The sequence below is a fragment of the Podarcis gaigeae genome, assembly GCF_964106915.1.
Source record: "Podarcis gaigeae genome assembly, chromosome: 8".
NCBI classification, from domain to species: domain Eukaryota; kingdom Metazoa; phylum Chordata; class Lepidosauria; order Squamata; family Lacertidae; genus Podarcis; species Podarcis gaigeae.
The window spans coordinates 12,094,688-12,112,567 of NC_139684.1; the positions used below are offsets into that span (position 1 = coordinate 12,094,688).

Here is a 17,880-nt window from a genome sequence, read left to right on the forward strand (position 1 = left end):
TTTTAAAAAAATAAAATTTATTTTTTAAAAAGAAAGGGCTGGTGGCACCCTGATGTTTTCTAATTCATAAAATTTATATGCCATTTGATTGTAGAAAAAACATCTGTATGTTTTAATAGAGCATGTATATTCTATAATCGTTTAATGTGTTGTTTTTTGAATGATTGCTTCTCCTCCCTGCTATGCTTTGACTGTTTCTGTTTTAGCTGTAAAGTCTCCGTTAGGGGAAAAGGAAACATACAAATAAAAACAATGATAATAGTAAGAATAATGGCAAGCCCTGAGCTGATCCACAAACCAAGCCTAGCCTGTTGTCCTCAGATGCAACTTAGCTTAGTTGCATCTGAGGGAGAAATTCCATTCAGGTTTAGTAATAATAATAATAATAATAATAATAATAATAATAATAATACCCCACCCATCTGGCTAGGTTTCCCATCTGGAATTTAATGGTGGGCCTATGCAGCTCACAATTTCGGGGGGGGGGGGGAATCTGTGATCCAAAACACAGATGTCCTTCGAAATCCGCACTCTTCTGAGTTCTCTGTAAAGAGGGAATGATAATTAACCCACTCTGGGAATTGTAGCTCTTTGACGGGGAATACTGGGGAAGGCTTCTAGCAACTCTCAGCAGCCATAAGCTACACACCCCAGAATTATTTGGAGGAATTAAAGTGGTATCGTTGTTTAAAGCGATATGATACTATTTAATTGTACGGTGTGGCAAGGGGACTCAGCTACATTAGTCAAGAAAGTGTTTTGAATATGTTTTAAACATGCAACACCAGATGGGGCAAAAAAAATTATAATTTCTAAGCGATTTTCCATAGAGGCGGTGTTGTTGTTGTTATGTTTTAATTTTTTTACTTATTTATAGTGTTTCTTCCCTGTGTGTAGATCCAACTAGGGTAGGCATAGGCAAACTCGGCCCTCCAGATGTTTTGGGACTACAACTCCCATCATCCCTAGCTAACAGGACCAGTGGTCAGGGGTGATGGGAGTTGTAGTCCGAAAACATCTGGAGGGCCGAGTTTGCCTATGCCTGACCTAGGGGGTTAATCCCACTAAGGATCCTGGGAATGGTAGTTTTTTTATGGGTACTGGGAACTATAGTTCTGTAAGGGGGTAGACTGCCATTGCTGGGATTATTCCTGCTTTAAAGTGTGTGCCGTATACCAACAGAATCATAGAAACAGTGCTTTTTTTCTGGGGGGACGCAGGGGTAAGCATACCTCTAAACATTTTGTGAATCTAAGTTTGGCTTCATTGTGGTGCAGTATTTCAACAGGTTTAGGAAAATGAGAGTACCCCTAAACGTTCTTTAGGAGAAAAAAAAACACTGCATAGAAGCATATAATTGTAAAGTTGGAAGGGGCGACGAGGACTATATTTTTTGGGGGGAAATGAACGAATTCCTATGCCCCACAAAAAACCCAGAGATGCATTTGAAATAAAAGTACACATTCTACTCAGGTAAAAACACCAGGCAGGCCCCACAAATAACCCAGAGGTGTGTTTTAAATAAAAGCACACATTCTACTCATGTAAAAACATGCTGATTCCCGGACTGTCCGCAGGCCAGATTGAGAAGGCGATTGGGCCGCATCTGGCCCACGGGCCTTAGGTTGCCCAACCCTGCTCTATAGGTTTGACTTGCTGCAGTTGTTCTGCTTGACTTTTCCCCTGCGCCTCTCTAAAAATGCTTCCACATCAAAGTGTGTGTATTTTCATTAAATAACCAGGAGACAAGGCAGAGCTGGAAGACGACCCAGCTTGCTTGGCACGTGAGAGAGGACTGGAGAGAGGAAGGTGCTAAGTCTTCTATATCGGGACAATTTATCAAAATTGCTCTTAAATGGCGGGGCAGAGATTGATGAATTAAATCGCTGCAAATAGTCACCACCTCTGCTAGAGCCATAAACCAGTCTACGCAGCACAGGTTCATCAGATTTAAGCCTATGTACACATGAGAGGCTTAAAGCGCAGCGAGGTCATCCTGTGGCCCTGGCTGCATTTCAAATATCATTAACACTTCATAGTACATAGCTGAGAAGGGACAAGGAGGTCTTTGCACATGTCCAATATGGTTTCCTTGCCCCTGAAGCTATCCTTTGCGCATGAGCAGTGGCTGTTTCAAACACACGCGAGCTTAACTTTGTTCTAAGTTAATGGACTATGAAGAATGGATAATGAAGTTGATGGGCTATATGGAACTGGCAGAAATGACTGGCAGAATCCGAGACCAGGGAGAAGAGTCGGTGGAAGAAGACTGGAAAAAATTTAAAGACTATTTACAGAAATACTGTAAAATCAATGAATGTTAGAAAAATGTTGGAATGAAGTTATATGGCTTTAGTAGAAATGTTATAAGGAATTAAGTACAAATAGATTATTAATGTATTAAAGGGAAAAAATAAGGTTAGAATATGTTAAGATAATTACAGGACAGAAAACAGAGGAAGAGGGAAAGGAATTGCTGAAACAGTTAATTGAAGTGGAATACAAAAAGGGAGGTGCGAGGAAGTCATTGAAACAAGTGAATGAAAGATAAGATATTGAATATGTTTAATGTGTCTTAAATTGTTTTTGTTCTGTTTTGTTAGTTTAGTGTTTTAGTGTTAGTGTTATGTAGTGTCTTTGTTTTTGTATTGTATTGTATTGTTTTGTTTAATTTTCTTTTTTTTCTTTGTAGTGTTTAAATTGTTGGAAAGTAATAAATATTATTTAAAAAACAAACAAACTTTGTTCTAAGCATTCCTAAAAAGTAAGGGGAAATGTGTGTGTGTGCGTCTTATGGAGCGAATGCAAGCTGTGCAGCTATCCCAGAAGCCAGAACAGCAAGAGGGATTGCTGCTTTCACTGCACAGCGATCCCTCTTGCTGTTCTGGCTTCTGAGATTCAGAATATATATTTCCTTGTTTTCCTCCTCCAAAAACTAGGTGCGTCTGGTGGTCTGGTGTGTCTTATAGAGCAAAAAATATGGTAAATTAGATGTTTATAAAGGTACAAGGCAAACACAAGTATATAAACCACGTGTCTGAAATAGTACAGGAGAGCAACCCTGAAGCCATTTTGACTCTCCCAGTGACCTCAAATATTCCTAATGGGAAAAGGCTCCCCATTGTCTTTGTGCTTGCATATTAAGGGCATATTTGTGGGTGAATAGGGTGAGCCTGTGACTTGAAGTCAGGAACTAAAGCAGGGGTCAGCAAACTTTTTCAGCAGGGGGCCGGTCCACTGTCCCTCAGACCTTGTGGGGGGCCGGACTATATTTGGGGGGGGAAATATGAACAAATTCCTATGCCCCACAAATAACCCAGAGATGCATTTTAAATAAAAGCACACCTTCTACTCATGTAAAAACATGCTGATTCCTGGACCATCTGCGGGCCAGATTTAGAAGGCGAGTGGGCCGGATCCGAGCCCTGGGCCTTAGTTTGCCTACCCATGAACTAAAGCAGGCATGTCCAAAGTCCGTTCCGGAGGCCTAATCTGGACCGTCAGTCAGATTAATCCAGCCCCTGTGGCAGTTTATTTTCTGGGGTAAAATTCTAAAAACAACTCCAGCCCTAAAAAAACTCAACAACTTTGTTTGGTCCCCATGGCCCTTCACTTCATCAAATCTAGCCCTCTTTGAAAAAAGTTTGGACACCACTGAACTAAAGTATTAACCATCACAAAAGAATGCCCAGGCTTTCTAGGTAAAGCAATGTGATCATTAACAGGTTTCTTGGCAGACAGGCTTTCTGCTGTAGACCGCCTCCTTCTATGATGTATGTATGATATTTTCTGGGGGTGGTCTTGAGCTACAGGGTGGGCAATTTCAAAAGTCTATATAAGGGCTTGCACACCATTGTTCTGGGTTCCTCCTTCCTGCGTGTGGTGAGTGGGGACCCTGTTGCAACAGTTGGATAAAGATCAGGCTTACTAGCTGCTTTGCTTCTCAATATTCTCTGGTTGGCCTCTGTTATTTTTCCCTACCAATAGGGAACCCACTTAAGGACTCTATACGGCTCTTGGGTACCCCATAAGAGAAAAGGAGCAGTTTTGTTTCGTATAGCAGTAACAACCTTCCCCCTTCATCGCAACCTGATCGCTGTCACTGTCCAGTAAATTCTGATCCCCTTCACAGATCTGTGTCTAGGATGGTGTCTTAATCCCTTCCCCGACGCCTCTCTTGCCTCCCCACAGATCTCCCTCCAGTACGAGAAGGATGGTGAATTCCGTCACACCTGCGGGGGCACCCTCATTGCCCCCAACTGGGTCATGACTGCCGCCCACTGCATCTCGTAAGCAGTGGCGTAGCGTGGGGGGTGCAGGGGGGGCTGGCCGCACCGGGCGCAACATCTGGGGGTTAGGGTTAGGGGGCGCAAATCCACGGGTTAGGGGGCACAAATCCACGGGTTATGGGGCACAAATTACTTGCCTTGCCCCGGGTGCTGACAACCCACGCTACGCCACTGCTCGTAAGTTCTCATGTGGGCCGTAAGGGGTGGGCACTGGGGTGAGTATGTGTGTCTGTGTTTGTGTTTATCTGTGTGTCTTCTTAGATACCCCATAAGGGAAAAGGAGCAGTTTTTTCCTTATAAGAACTTTGAACAACTTTGAATGTGGCTTATGTTTGCAAATCAGACGGAAGCTTTTTTGGGGGGGACGCATCAAACCCCCGTGTTTCTCAAGAAACTACAGTGGTACCTTGGGTTAAGTACTTAATTTGTTCTGGAGGTCCGTACATAACCTGAAACTGTTCTTAACCAGAAGCACCACTTTAGCTAATGGGGCCTCCCACTGTCACTGCGCCGCCGGAGCACGATTTCTGTTCTCATCCTGAAGCAAAGTTCTTAACCCGAGGTACTATTTCTGGGTTAGCAGAGTCTGTAACCTGAAGTGTATGTAACCCAAGGTACCACTGTACAGGATATAGATCAAGAACAGGTGGTCCATCTTTGCAGATGAAGTCACACAGCAATGGGGCAGGAGCCCTGGGGGGCAGAAAGATGGTGATGACCACTCAGCAACCCCCCCCCATGCTTCCTGACCCAGTGACCCTCCCTGTTGGGATCGGGGAGGGCTCGACAAGCACTTGGCACGCAGAAATGCACATCTCACGTTTCCGAAACCCTGGCTCAGTTCATTGGGTGTGTTGCCTGGAGGTTGCAGGGTGCAAACGTCTGTCCCAGAATGGAGGATCTAAAGGGCAGTTGAGTCACAGCGGGGAGAGAAGATGCATAGAGCATCCCATTCGGGGGAGGAGGCTGTTTCAGGAAATGTGGGGGGCGAAAGGAGGGAGCGGGGAGGGACAGGCTGTTCTGAACTCCTTGTCCAAAGTCCTCCTGCAAGCAATTGCTGGCCTTTCTCCGATTAGGAAAGAGGGCTGGCTTAAGCTGTTCCTCTTTCCTGCCCACCCCTGGAGCATAAGAACATAAGAAGAGCCCTTGTGGCTCATCCCATCCAGAATCCTGTTCCCACAGGGGCCATGCAGATGCCCACCAAGGGGAGTCAGCCAGCAGGATTCGAACACAAGACCAGCTCTCCCCTCCTGCGGTTTCCAGCAACTGGTAGCATTTCTACTTCCAACTGTGGAGGCAAAGTAGAGCCATCCTCCTCCTTGTCTAATCCTCTTTTAAAGCCATCTGAGTTGGTGGCCATCACTGTTTCCTGTGGCAGGGAGTTCCGTAGTTTAACTAAGCACTGCATGGAGGACTTTTCTGAATCTTCCAGCACTCAAGGGTCACTCGATGCAGAGTAGAGTCATCCTCCTCCTTAGATCTGTCTAATATTTTAAAGCCATCCAAGTTGATGGCCAGGGAAAATGGGTGCTTAGAAAGGCTAGAGTGAATAAACATGGCCATGATTTTATCAATAAAACAAATGTAAGGTGTTTCTTTGCACAGTATAACACTGGGCTTTCTTTTAACTGTCCTGAATCCTCTGGCATTCAGCTTCATTATTGGATGTTCAGGACTTGCCGATCAGTTCGAATCCCCATGACGGGGTGAGCTTCCATTGCTCGGTCCCTGCTCCTGTCCACCTAGCAGTTCGAAAGCACAAAGTGCAAGTAGATAAATAGGTACCACTGTGGCGGGAAGGTAAATGGTGTTTCCGTGCGCTGCTCTGGTTCGCCAGAAGCGGCTTAGTAATGCTGGCCACATTGACCCGGAAGCTGTACGTCGTTTCCCTCTGCCAGTAAAGTGAAATTAGCGCCGCAACCCCAGAGTCAGACACAACTGGACCTAATGGTCAGGGGTCCCTTTACCTATGTTCCAGTGTTATGCGAGAAGAAAAGTTTTCCGCCTGCCTGCCTGCAGACAAAATTATTCGAGTACAGTGGTACCTCAGGTTACATACGCTTCAGGTTACATACGCTTCGGGTTACGGACTCGGCTAACCCAGAAATAGTGCTTCAGGTTAAGAACTTTGCTTCAGGATGAGAACAGAAATCGTGCTCCGACGGCGCGGCAGCAGCAGGAGGCCCCATTAGCTAAAGTGGTGTTTCAGGTTAAGAACAGTTTCAGGTTAAGTATGGACCTCTAGAACGAATTAAGTACTTAACCTGAGGTACCACTGCACACTAATAGGGCAAGATTAATGGGGAATGTTAGGAATCATGATGACCAATAATTTAACCCAGAATGGAATAAATACAGACAATACCTAAAATATCATTGTAAACATCTGAAATCTTTGGCAGGCCTTGAATGACTCCTGCAAGGTGACATAACTTATGGATCTATTGGATAAATATGAACTAGATGTTATTCAAATATGCAGTTAATACAGAATTGTAGAGGACCCACGTTCGGGCAGAGGGAAGTCTTAATACTTTAATATATGATTTTATTTCATTTTCAACATGTAAGTATTCTTTTCTTCTTATGTTGGAGAAGGAAAATTGTGATGTATACCAATAAAGATTAAATGCAAAAGAGAGGGAGAAGGAAAGTTTTTCTCTGCTTGCTTCCTCCACACTGTTCATGCAGGAATGATAGATCTGCGGTAATACGGCAAACAATTTCCGAAATGCAGAAAGGGAATTACACGAGCGCGCAGACACTGGCTGCTTAAAATGCCTTTTCGCATCTCCAAGGAATAAAATGGAAATGGAAATTACCATAATTTTTGTTCCATAAGATGTACCTGTTTTTAGAAGAGGAAAACAAGGAAAAAAATATTCTGAACGAAACAGTGGATGTATGATTTTTGTGGTTCATCCTGTGGCCACAGACATGTGATTTGACAGTGAATTTGGGGTGACCCAATGCAAAAATCCTGAGCATCTATGTGCTTTTACCTCCCCACTCCCAGGCAGCCTCCTTTATCACTAGTGTCCCTTATCTCCCTCCTGATCACTTGCTGATTCTGTGTCCAGAGGAGGGCAACCAAAATGGTCAAAGGCCTGGAAACGATGCCTTATGAGGAACGGCTAAGGGAGCTGGGCATGTTTAGCCTGGAGAAGAGGAGGTTAAGGGGTGATATGATAGCCATGTTCAAATATATAAAAGGATGTCACATAGAGGAGGGAGAGAGGTTGTTTTCTGCTGCTCCAGAGAAGCGGACACGGAGCAATGGATCCAAACTACAAGAAAGAAGATTCCACCTAAACATTAGGAAGAACTTCCTGACAGTAAGAGTTGTTCGACAGTGGAATTTGCTGCCAAGGAGTGTGGTGGAGTCTCCTTCTTTGGAGGTCTTTAAGCAGAGGCTTGACAACCATATGTCAGGAGTGTTCTGATGGTGTTTCCTGCTTGGCAGGGGGTTGGACTCGATGGCCCTTGTGGTCTCTTCCAACTCTATGATTCTATGATCAGCTGCTCAGCAGCTTCGTTTCAACATCCCCTTCCCTCTTGTTTGCCTTAGTGTCTTTTCCTCAGCTGGAGCAGTTTTTTGCTCCTCCTTTTCTTCTAATTTCTCTCCTCATTGCTTGTTTTAGTAATCCTGTCTCCTCTCCTTGCAAGTTTGCTATCTTTACCTCCCCCCACTCCCCCAGCAGCCTCCTTTATCCTCAGCCTTATCTCTCTCCTGATCCCTTGCCAATCAGCTGCTCAGTGGCTTCAATTCAACACCTCCTTCCCACTTTCTAAAAAAAAAAGAAGAAGCAGGATCTGCTTTTCGCCCCTGGGTAATTTGGCTCCAGGGATCACACACTCGCTCCATAGCTATCAACCGTCCCTTATTTGGCGGGAATGTCCCTTATGCCAGCGCCGTGTCCCACTGCTGTCCCTTATTGATAATGTCCCTTAAATTTCCCGGGTTTCAAAGGAAGCAGCTCCTCTCCCTCCCTGCCTGCTGGCCAGGGAGGAGGGAGGCTCCAACTGTGTTGCTTGGCTGCGTTGCTCACCCAATAAGGAGTCTAAGAACGACTGGGGGGTGGAGCTTGCATGCCTTGTGCCGATCAAATCAGCCGCGTTGCCTGGGGACTCGCCTTTGCTCAGCGCTTCCCAGCAGAGAGGTGACGGTGGTTTTTCTTGCTGCATCCCCTTTGCCGGGTTGCTGCACTGTGGGAACCACCGCTTGAGGCTTCGTTTACTACTGGCTGGGCTTTCTGCCTTTGGCTCGGAGGGGCTCGAATATCCCTGTGCTCTGAAAATTCCTTATTTTGGCTGCTGATCCCTTATTTTTGAGGCTGCTGGTCCCTTATTTTCAAATCTGTAAGTTGACAGCTATGATTCGCTCCATAAGACGCACAGACATTTCCCCTTACTTTTTAGGAAGAAAAAAGTGCATCTTATGGAGCAAAAAATACGATAATAGCGATAAAAACCCTCCTCCTTCTTTAAGGAGAGTTTCCTGCAAAAGGCAGCCTCATATTGTAGGCCTCTTTGGGTTATCAAACGCTCTCCCTGCACAGAAGGCCCTCCCGCATTGTTTTTCAGCACTCAAAGGGAAGCGAGCGATGGCCTTCACCTCGACTGTACTGTGCTCCAACTTCTCAATTTCTCTCTCGAGGGCAATGGGTTGTGTTTCTGGATCCTGGGCCTCCTGCAACTTACACAGCTATCAGGTTTATTCCCAGTCATAAAACGTCAAGCGCAAAAGGAGAGTTGGGCTCAGAGCGGACTCAAGACCTCTTGCCAAAATACCTTGTTTACCTTGGACTTTGGGCGATCTCTCCTGGTGTGAACGCAGGTCAACCCCTGTTGTAAACAAAAATTGCCCTTTTCCCTTATGGGGTATCCAAGAGCCCATATAGAGTCCTTACGTAGGTTCCCTATTGGTAGGAGAAAATAACAGAGGCCAACCAGAGAATATTGAGAAGCAAAGCAGCTAGTAAGCTTGATCTTTATTGATCTGTTGCAATAGGGTGCTCCCCTCACACTCAGGAAAGGAGGAGGACCCAGAAAAATGGTGTGCAAGGCCTTATAAAGACTTTTGAAATTGCCACCCAGTAGATCAAGACCACCCCCAGAAACATCATACATACATCACAGAAGGGGTGTGACCTAAGACCACCCCCCAGATACATCATACCTACATCACAGAAAAGGCGGTCTAAAAGAGAAAATTTGAATGTTGTTTATCTCCTGTCTGCCAGGTTACTTGATTGGATTTCCTGGGGAGCATGGCCAGTCTTTTGTAATGATAAATACTTAGTTCCTGGGCCAGGTCACAGGCTCACACCCTATTCATATCTTAAATGTGCCCTTAAGGCAGGATTTGTGAGGAAAGAGACAATGGGGAGGTTTCCCACTTTGACCTTGCAGAGAAAACATTTGCTCAGTTTAGGAATCAAAATGGTTCCAGGTCGGTCTTCCTGTGCTGATCTATGTACGTGCTTGGTTGGTACAGTGGTACCTCGGGTTAAGTACTTAATTCGTTCCGGAGGTCCGTACTTAACCTGAAACTGTTCTTAACCTGAAGCACTATTTCTGGGTTAGTGGAGTCTGTAACCTGAAGCGTATGTAACCTGAAGCATATGTAACCCGAGGTACCACTGTACACCTATATACATATTACCATATACCTAACGCCTCAAAATTCCTATCACACCCCCCTTGCCGGGTGTTTTCGTACAATCTCTGCCATTTCACACAATCCCCAGCCCCATGGGTGGGATGGAGGGAACCTTGAAAAGAGGCTTGAAAAGAGGCCTGGGCATTTAAATCTTCAAACCACATGGCTTCTCCTAAAGAATCCCGGAAGCTGCAGTTTGTACCTGGCAGCACTACAATTCCCAGCACCCCTAACATACTACAGTTCCCAGGGCAGATGGGATCAGTGTGCTTTAAATGTGCATGTAGCCCAGAACTGCAAAAAATGCTAAAGATCTCTTTTAATAAAAAACCAGAGGCCTACCTCCTGGGAATAACAGATTTGGATATTCTGCAAAAGAGGAAGGGTATTTTTTTATATGCGACGGCGGCAGCAAGAGTTCTGATTGCGGCAAAATGGAAGAGGAATGAAATCCCCTCTGTACAAGATTGGATCCAAAAGCTGACAGAATATGCCGAATTAGACGATCTATCAGAAAAAATAAATAAATCGAAACTGGAATTTGTTTCAAAATGGGAGGTTTTCAAAGAATATTTGAAAAATGAATATAGTAGTTTAAATTCTGTTGCAGCATTCGAGGAACTTCAGTAATAGTTGCAAGGTAGATATAAGAAATTAGATATATTAAGAAAAAGTTTAATTATGATAAAAGTGTGTATTGGCAATAAGTAATATGAAATCGAAATATGGAATAGACAGGAGGTTGGGTCTTTAGTGTTAAGACCAATATATGTTTTATTGTTTGTTAAGAAAGTTATGTGTCTATGGTTATTTCTGTGTGTAATTTGGTATTTGTGTTTTTTTCTTTTTTCTTGCTGTATCAATAAAAATTATTATTATTATTATTATTATTATTAATAATTAAATAATGTGCATGTAGCCCAGATGCTGTTGCTCCATCATGGCAAAGACGTGGGCAAGGGGAGGATGGATTGTAGCCCTCCTTGCCCATGGCGGGCCATGAACGTCCTCTGGGCTACAGCCTCCTCTTTATGGCAGCCTCCTTGACCCACGCAGGCTCCAGGTGGGTCACTGTGACATTTCACACAGCGCCCAGACTTTGCATATAGAATAAAAACGAGTTAAACATTAAATCCCACTGGAGGTCCCCTCCCAGGTCAGCTGAGTCGAATGACAGGCGGTCATGCGGCATGGCCACCAAAGCTTGCAGAGGGCTCATCCACATGGCAGGCTGCCAGGTCAGGTTGGCTTTAGGTCACACAGAGGCAATAAAGTGTACACACAAGGCCAGATCTGCTCTTGCCTCCGCTGACTTCCTGTTTATGCAACCCAGAGTAGACCCAACAAGACTGAAGGGCCTAAATTACCGTATTTTTTGTTCCATAAGACGCACCTGACCATAAGATGCACCTAGTTTTAGAGGAGGAAAACAAGAGAGAGAGAAATATTCTGAACGACATTTGACTGTGAATTTGGGGTGTCCCAATGCAAAAATCCTGAGGATCCATGTGGATCTGTGCTCTGTAGCCAATGCGTGTTTTTTTTGGTGGAGGCTGTAGTCATGGACATGCTATGTGATCTGATGGTGAATTTGGGGTGACCCCAAAATCCTGAGGATCCATGTGCTTTTACCTCCCCACTCCCAGGCAGCCTCCTTTATCACTAGCGTCCCTTATCTCCCTCCTGAACACTTGTTGATCAACTGCTCAGTGGCTTCAACACCCCCTTCCCTCTTTCAAAAAAAGAAAAAGAAAAAAGCAGGATTTGCTTTTCGCCCCTGGGCAATTTGGCTCCAGGGACCACACATTCACTCCATAAGACGCACAGACATTTTCCCTTACTTTTTAGGAGGAAAAAGGTGCGTCTTATGGAGCGAAAAATATGGTAGCCATGCCAGTTTACTTCAGTGGGTCTACTCTTGAGTAGGACGAGCCCTGGCTACAACCCATGGGAGCAGACTCGGGGAACCCAATGATCTGCTCAGCTCAGCACTGCCAAAACCAACGAGTATAAGCTTTATGGGGTTTCAAGCGGGGAACATTCCTGGCCATACCTGGAATTGCTAACAGGCACCGACCTTAGGAGCTTTCTCCTGCAAAGCTCTGCCACTGTGTACGGTCCTTCCTTTCCCAATGCAGCAAGTTTCTAGCCCTCATTGAGTAAAAGGCTGATTTTTAAAATAGGAGCATAGGAAGTTGGCTCGTCAGGCCATCAGTTAACCGCTGTATTTGCTGTACAATCCGCTGTATAACTGGGATGCGGGTGGCACTGTGGGTTAAACCACAGAGCCTAGGGCTTGCTGATCCAAAGGTCAGTGGTTCGAATCCCCACGACAGTGGGAGCTCCCGTTGCTCCTGCCAACCTAGCAGTTTGAAAGCATGGTCCCTGCTCCTGCCAACCTAGCAGTTCGAAAGCACGCCAAAGTGCAGGTAGATAAATAGGTACCACTCTGGCGGGAAGGTAAATGGTGTTTCCGTGCGCTGCTTGGTTCACCAGAAGCGGCTTAATCATGCTGGCCACATGACCCGGAAGCTGTACGCTGGCTCCCTCGGACAGTAAAGCAAGATGAGCGCCACAACCCCAGAGTCGTCCACGACTGGACCTAATGGTCAGGGGTCCATTTACCTTACTGCTGTATAAACAAGGGTTTGCCTTTGCAGACTGGCAGATGCCTTACCAGGGACTGAACCCTGGATCTTGGGCACAGAGAGCAGATGCTCTACCCTTGATCTAAGTCCGTTTCCCTAAAAACAGATATTCTAGTCCTCCTGATTCTGAATCCCACTGGAGACCTCTGCTTTGTGTTCGAAGGAGACTGTGTCTTCTGGGCTGAATTGTGAGCAGCGACCTAACTACGTTTCAAAACGGAACGGACAAATATGTCCACCTGAATATCCAACTTGGCTAGGACGGGTGGCTTATCAGCAATCGATGTTCTGCAAACATGACCCCACCTCATGGAGATGTCTGCTAAAGCTCATTGGGAGCAGAGATCGGTCTATGCAGTTTACTCTCCTGGGCAGACAGTATCACAAACGGGGTGGAAACCCCTCAAATATACTTGTTTGGGATTTAGCTCTGTAGAGTTGACCTGCGTTTCAGTCTATAGACCTTTCCTCCACCTCCCTCTGGCACCGCAGAAGATGAGATGAGTTCCAGGTGGGGCCTTTTGCATTGCTGTTTCCAAAAACGACGCCCTGATCTCGAGCATCCTTTTGGATCTTCTCTGAACTGCAATGCGAAGACTCCCCAGCCCTCAAAAGGACCACTTCGTGACACCCTGTTGCAATCAGGGAGGGAAGGAACAGGAAAGGAAGCAGGTTCCCTGTCCCACCAGCTAATTTCTCTTGTGTTTCTGCCCACTGTGTTGAGAGAAATGTCTTCCAGATCCTCAAATATGAGGGTAAGCTATAAAGCAGGGTTCAGAACATCTGTGCCCTTGGGATGCTGACCACTGGTCCTGCCGGCTGCTGGTGCTCCTGGCAGTTGGGAGCCCAGCCACACCTGGAGGAACTCAGGATCCCCATCCCTGAACTGGACAGTCACTTGCCTTTACTGCCCCCATCACCTTCTTTTAATGGAGGGATATGCCCTTCAGAAAGGGACGCAGATGGCGCTGTGGGTTAAGCCACAGAGTCTAGGGCTTGCCGATCAGAAGGTCGGTGGTTCAAATCCCTGCAATGGGGTGAGCTCCCGTTGCTCGGTCCCAGCTCCTGCCAGTAGATAAATAGGTACCGCTCCAGCGGGAAGGTAAATGGTGTTTCCGTCCGCTGCTCTGGTTCGCCAGAAGCGGCTTAGTCATGCTGGCCACATGACCCGGAAGCTGTACGCCGGTTCCCTCGGCCAATAAAGCGAGATGAGCGCCACAACCCCAGAGTCGGCCACGACTGGAACTAATGGTCAGGGGTCCCTTTACCTTTATGCCCTCCAGATGTGGCTGGACTCCAACTCCCATCAGCCCCTGCATCACACACACATACACACTCGCCTGCACTAGTTGGGGCATGATGGGAGTTGTAGTCCAACCACACCCAAAGGGACCAGGTTAGCAAAAGCTGTTACACAGCCCAAGGCTGCACTCTGATCTGCTTCATCCTTCCTAGCCGGGGGGCGGAGGGTCGGGAGAGAGACCTTTGCTCCCAGCCCCTGCCTATAATCCAAAGGGGAAAACCTTCTGTTCCTTCCGTGCTCCAGGGTGGAGAGAACTTAATCCCCTGATCTCTGCTGCCTCTTGCTCTATCCTCTAAGACTCAGGAGCGTCCAAACTTTTTTTCAAAGAGGGCCAGATTTGATGAAGCGAAGGACCGACCAAAGTTGTTGAGATTTTTGGAGATTTTACCCCAGGAGATAAACTATAAACTGCCACAGGAGCCGGATTAAACAGACCGGGGCCGGATTAGTCCCCAAAATGGACTTTGGACTGTTATAAACAAAAATTGCCCTTTTCCCTTATGGGGTATCCAAGAGTCCATATAGAGTCCTTACATAGGTTCCTTATTGTTCCTTATTGGTAGGAGAGAATAACAGAGGCCAACCAGAGAATATTGAGAAGCAAAGCTGCTAGTAAGCTTGATCTTTATCGCAACAGGGTGCTCCCCTCACCTGCAGGAGAGGAGGAACCCAGAACAATGGCGCGCAAGGCCTTATAAAGACTTTTGAAATTGCCACCCTTTAGATCAAGACCACCCCCAGAAACATCATACATACATCACAGAAGGGGTGTAACCTAAGACCACCCCCCAGATACATCATACCTGCATCACAGAAAAGGCGGTCTAAAACTTTGAATGTTGTTTTTCTCTTGTCATTGTTTATCTCCTGTCTGCCAGGTTACTTGATTGGATTTCCTGGGGAGCATGGCCAGTCTTTTGTAATGATAAATACTTAGTTCCTGGGCCAGGTCACAGGCTCACACCCTATTCATATCTTAAATGTGTCCTTATGACAGGATTTGTGAGGAAAGAGACAATGGGAGGTTTCCCACTTTGACCTTGCAAAGAAAACATTTGCTCAGTTTGGGAATCAAAATGGTTCCAGGTCAGTCTTCCTGTGCTGATCTATGTATGTGCTTGGTTGGTACACTTATGAACATTACGATATATCTAAGACCTCAAAATCCCTATCACAATATATGCCTGCTCCAAGTAGCGCAGGTATGAAGATGCTGTAGGTTGTGGAGAGACCCACCCCTCACCCTTTTCGTTGTACTTAAGCCACCAATGAGAGCAAACAAAGAGAGTAGTTTGGGCATCACCTGAAGTTTGGAACTCCCTGCCTCTTGACATCAGGCAGGCACCTTCAGTGGCTGCCACATGTTATGGGAATTATAAGGTCTAAGATATAAAATAAATGTACCAAGCAAACACATACATAAATATACGTATGTCTGAAACAGCACAGGAAAAAAGTCCTGAAACCATTTTGTCTCTCCCAAATTGACCTCAAATGTTTCTCTGCAAGGAGGGAGGAAATGGGAAAAACCTCCCCATTGTCTCTTTGCACACAAATCCTGCCTTAAGAGCACGTTTAAGATATGAATAGGGTGAGCTGAATCTAACCTGGATTCAGGAATTAAGTATTTATCATCACAAAAGAATGACCAGACTCTCCAGGTAAACCCATGAACAGCCAAGGAAACCCATCAACAGGTTTCCTGCCAGACAGGATTCTGTTGTAGACCGCCCCTTCTCTGATGTATGTATGATGTTTTGGGGGGTGGTCTTTGGCTACGAGGTGGGCAATTTAAGGTCTATATAAGGCCTTGCACACCATTGTTCTGGGTTCCTCCTCCCTCCTGCATGTGGTGTGAGGACCCTGTTGCAACAGTTTAATAAATACTTATCAGGCTTACTAGCTGCTTTGCTTCTCGATATTCTCTGGTTGGCCTCTATTATTTTCTCCTACCAATAGGGAACCCACTTAAGGACTCTATACGAGCTCTTGGATACCCCATAAGGGAAAAGGAGCAGGTTTTTCTTATAACACACATAAAACATTTTTGTTCAGACAAGCCTATCCTGGCATGGATAACGTTGCCATGTGTTTTAATCTCTTGCTAGCTGCCTTAAATTAGCTTTCTGAAGCTTTTTAAGCACCTGTTTAGAACTGCCTTTTATTTTTATTTTTTGTAAATCACTTATCGAGGATTTCATTATGATTGAATGGTATTTAAATCATGTGAAATAAAATAAAAGCAACGTAAGCCAGAATAAAATCAAGGGGAGGGAACCTCACTGAAAACAGATGAAACTAAGGAATACAATATCCACACTAACCTTTGCTCTGTGCTTTTTAAAGAATGTGTATACTTTTTCTGGGAAAGCATGTGAAACAGAGCAAACATAAATCTGTGAAGAGCCCAACTTGCTGTTTGCTGTGATTATTCAGCAGTAAAACACGGGTTTTCCTGGGGAAAATACTGGGATTAAAAAAAAAACACACATCCACCATTCAGAGATGGAGCTTCAAATCCCTGACTTGTGCTTAGAAACACCAAAGTGTGCACGAGCCCTAAATGAGTGGCTCCCAAACTTTCAAACCACGGTTCCCTCGGTGTCAGTCCCCTAAATTCATCCCTAGGACCCTCTACCTCACCATATAAAAAGCATGATTCACAACAGCAGTCTGGACAACTAGCTAAGGGAGATAATAACATGACAAAAATTCAAAACGGCAACAATTGCACATCAATTCATAATCCCTTTTTTAAAAAAACTGTTTACAGTGGTACCTCGGGTTAAGAACTTAATTTGTGGAGGTCTGTTCTTAACCTGAAACTTCTTAACCTGAAGCACCACTTTAGATAATGGGGCCTCCTCCTGCTGCTGTGCCGCCGCTGCACGATTTCTGTTCTCATCCTAAAGCAAAGTTCTTAACCCAAGGTACTATTTCTGGGTTAGCGGGGTCTGTAACCTGAAGCGTATGTAACCCGAGGAACCACTGTAGTTCAATTGCTTCAGCAAAATGAATGAACTTGCTCCACTTTTCAAAGTCTGATGGTCATTGACACCTCCAGTGCCCCCCAATATATTGCCCCCCTGCCTCTTAGCACCCACTTGGGTAAGACAAACACCCCACCCCCGTGATGCTGATGCCCACTTTAGGAGCCACCAGACTAAAACTGTGTCCCAGATAGGTTTGTTGGAACAGAGAAGTGTTTTTAAATGTGTCAATTCCCTTTTTGGTAAACAGGGGAAGGATAGCCTTGCGGGGAGATGGGGTCCTGCTGTTGTACCAGGGCAAAAGTCCAGGAGCCGGGCATGATGCCAGAGCAAGGCCGTGAAATGCCAGCTACTGAATGGATGCCAGGAGGGCTTAGAGTGCATTTGGCCGTGGAGTTTGTTAGAAGGCAGCTTTGCTCCATCCAACCAGGGTACAGGACATTAATACAGGTCTCTGGGAGGAGAAACAGCAGCAGAGCAGAGACTTTGTGTATGGGATGGGGTGGGGAAGAATAGTTTTATGTTCTGAGAGGGTAGAGAAACACCACTAGTAGCTTATTATGATGATTATTTAGAGTGGGATCGAATTCAGATGTAGAACTATTCAAGACAGTGGGTGGAAATAGTGCCAACTCATACAGGATTGTAATCCTAGTTTACAGTTCCAACTCAGAGTAGGCCTCTTGGAATTAATTGCAGAACTGCAGAGCTGGAAGGTTGCATCCCAAGTGTATAGGGAAGTATTTGATGTTTTATTCTGTTTTTAATATTCTGTTGGGAGCCGCCCAGAGTGGCTGGGGAAACCCAGCCAGATGGACAGGGTATGTATAAATAAATATAATAAATATAATAATAATGAGGGATGCGGGTGGCTCTGTGGGTTAAACCACAGAGCCTAGGACTTGCCGATCAGAAGGTCGGCGGTTCGAATCCCCGCAACGGGGTGAGTTCCTGTTGCTCGGTCCCCGCAACTGCCAACCTAGCAGTT

At 45.6% G+C, this 17,880-nt stretch overlaps 1 long non-coding RNA gene across 1 annotated transcript; it reads right to left on the reverse strand.

Moving 5' to 3' along the window:
• Positions 1-7,169: 7,169 nt before the first annotated feature.
• Positions 7,170-11,635, reverse strand: LOC310849753. The gene is made up of 3 exons (XR_014567057.1): positions 11,584-11,635; positions 7,832-7,969; positions 7,170-7,359 (listed from the first exon to the last, which is right to left on the reverse strand). It is a non-coding gene; the product is annotated as an uncharacterized lncRNA (long non-coding RNA).
• Between the last annotated feature and the right edge of the window lie 6,245 nt (positions 11,636-17,880).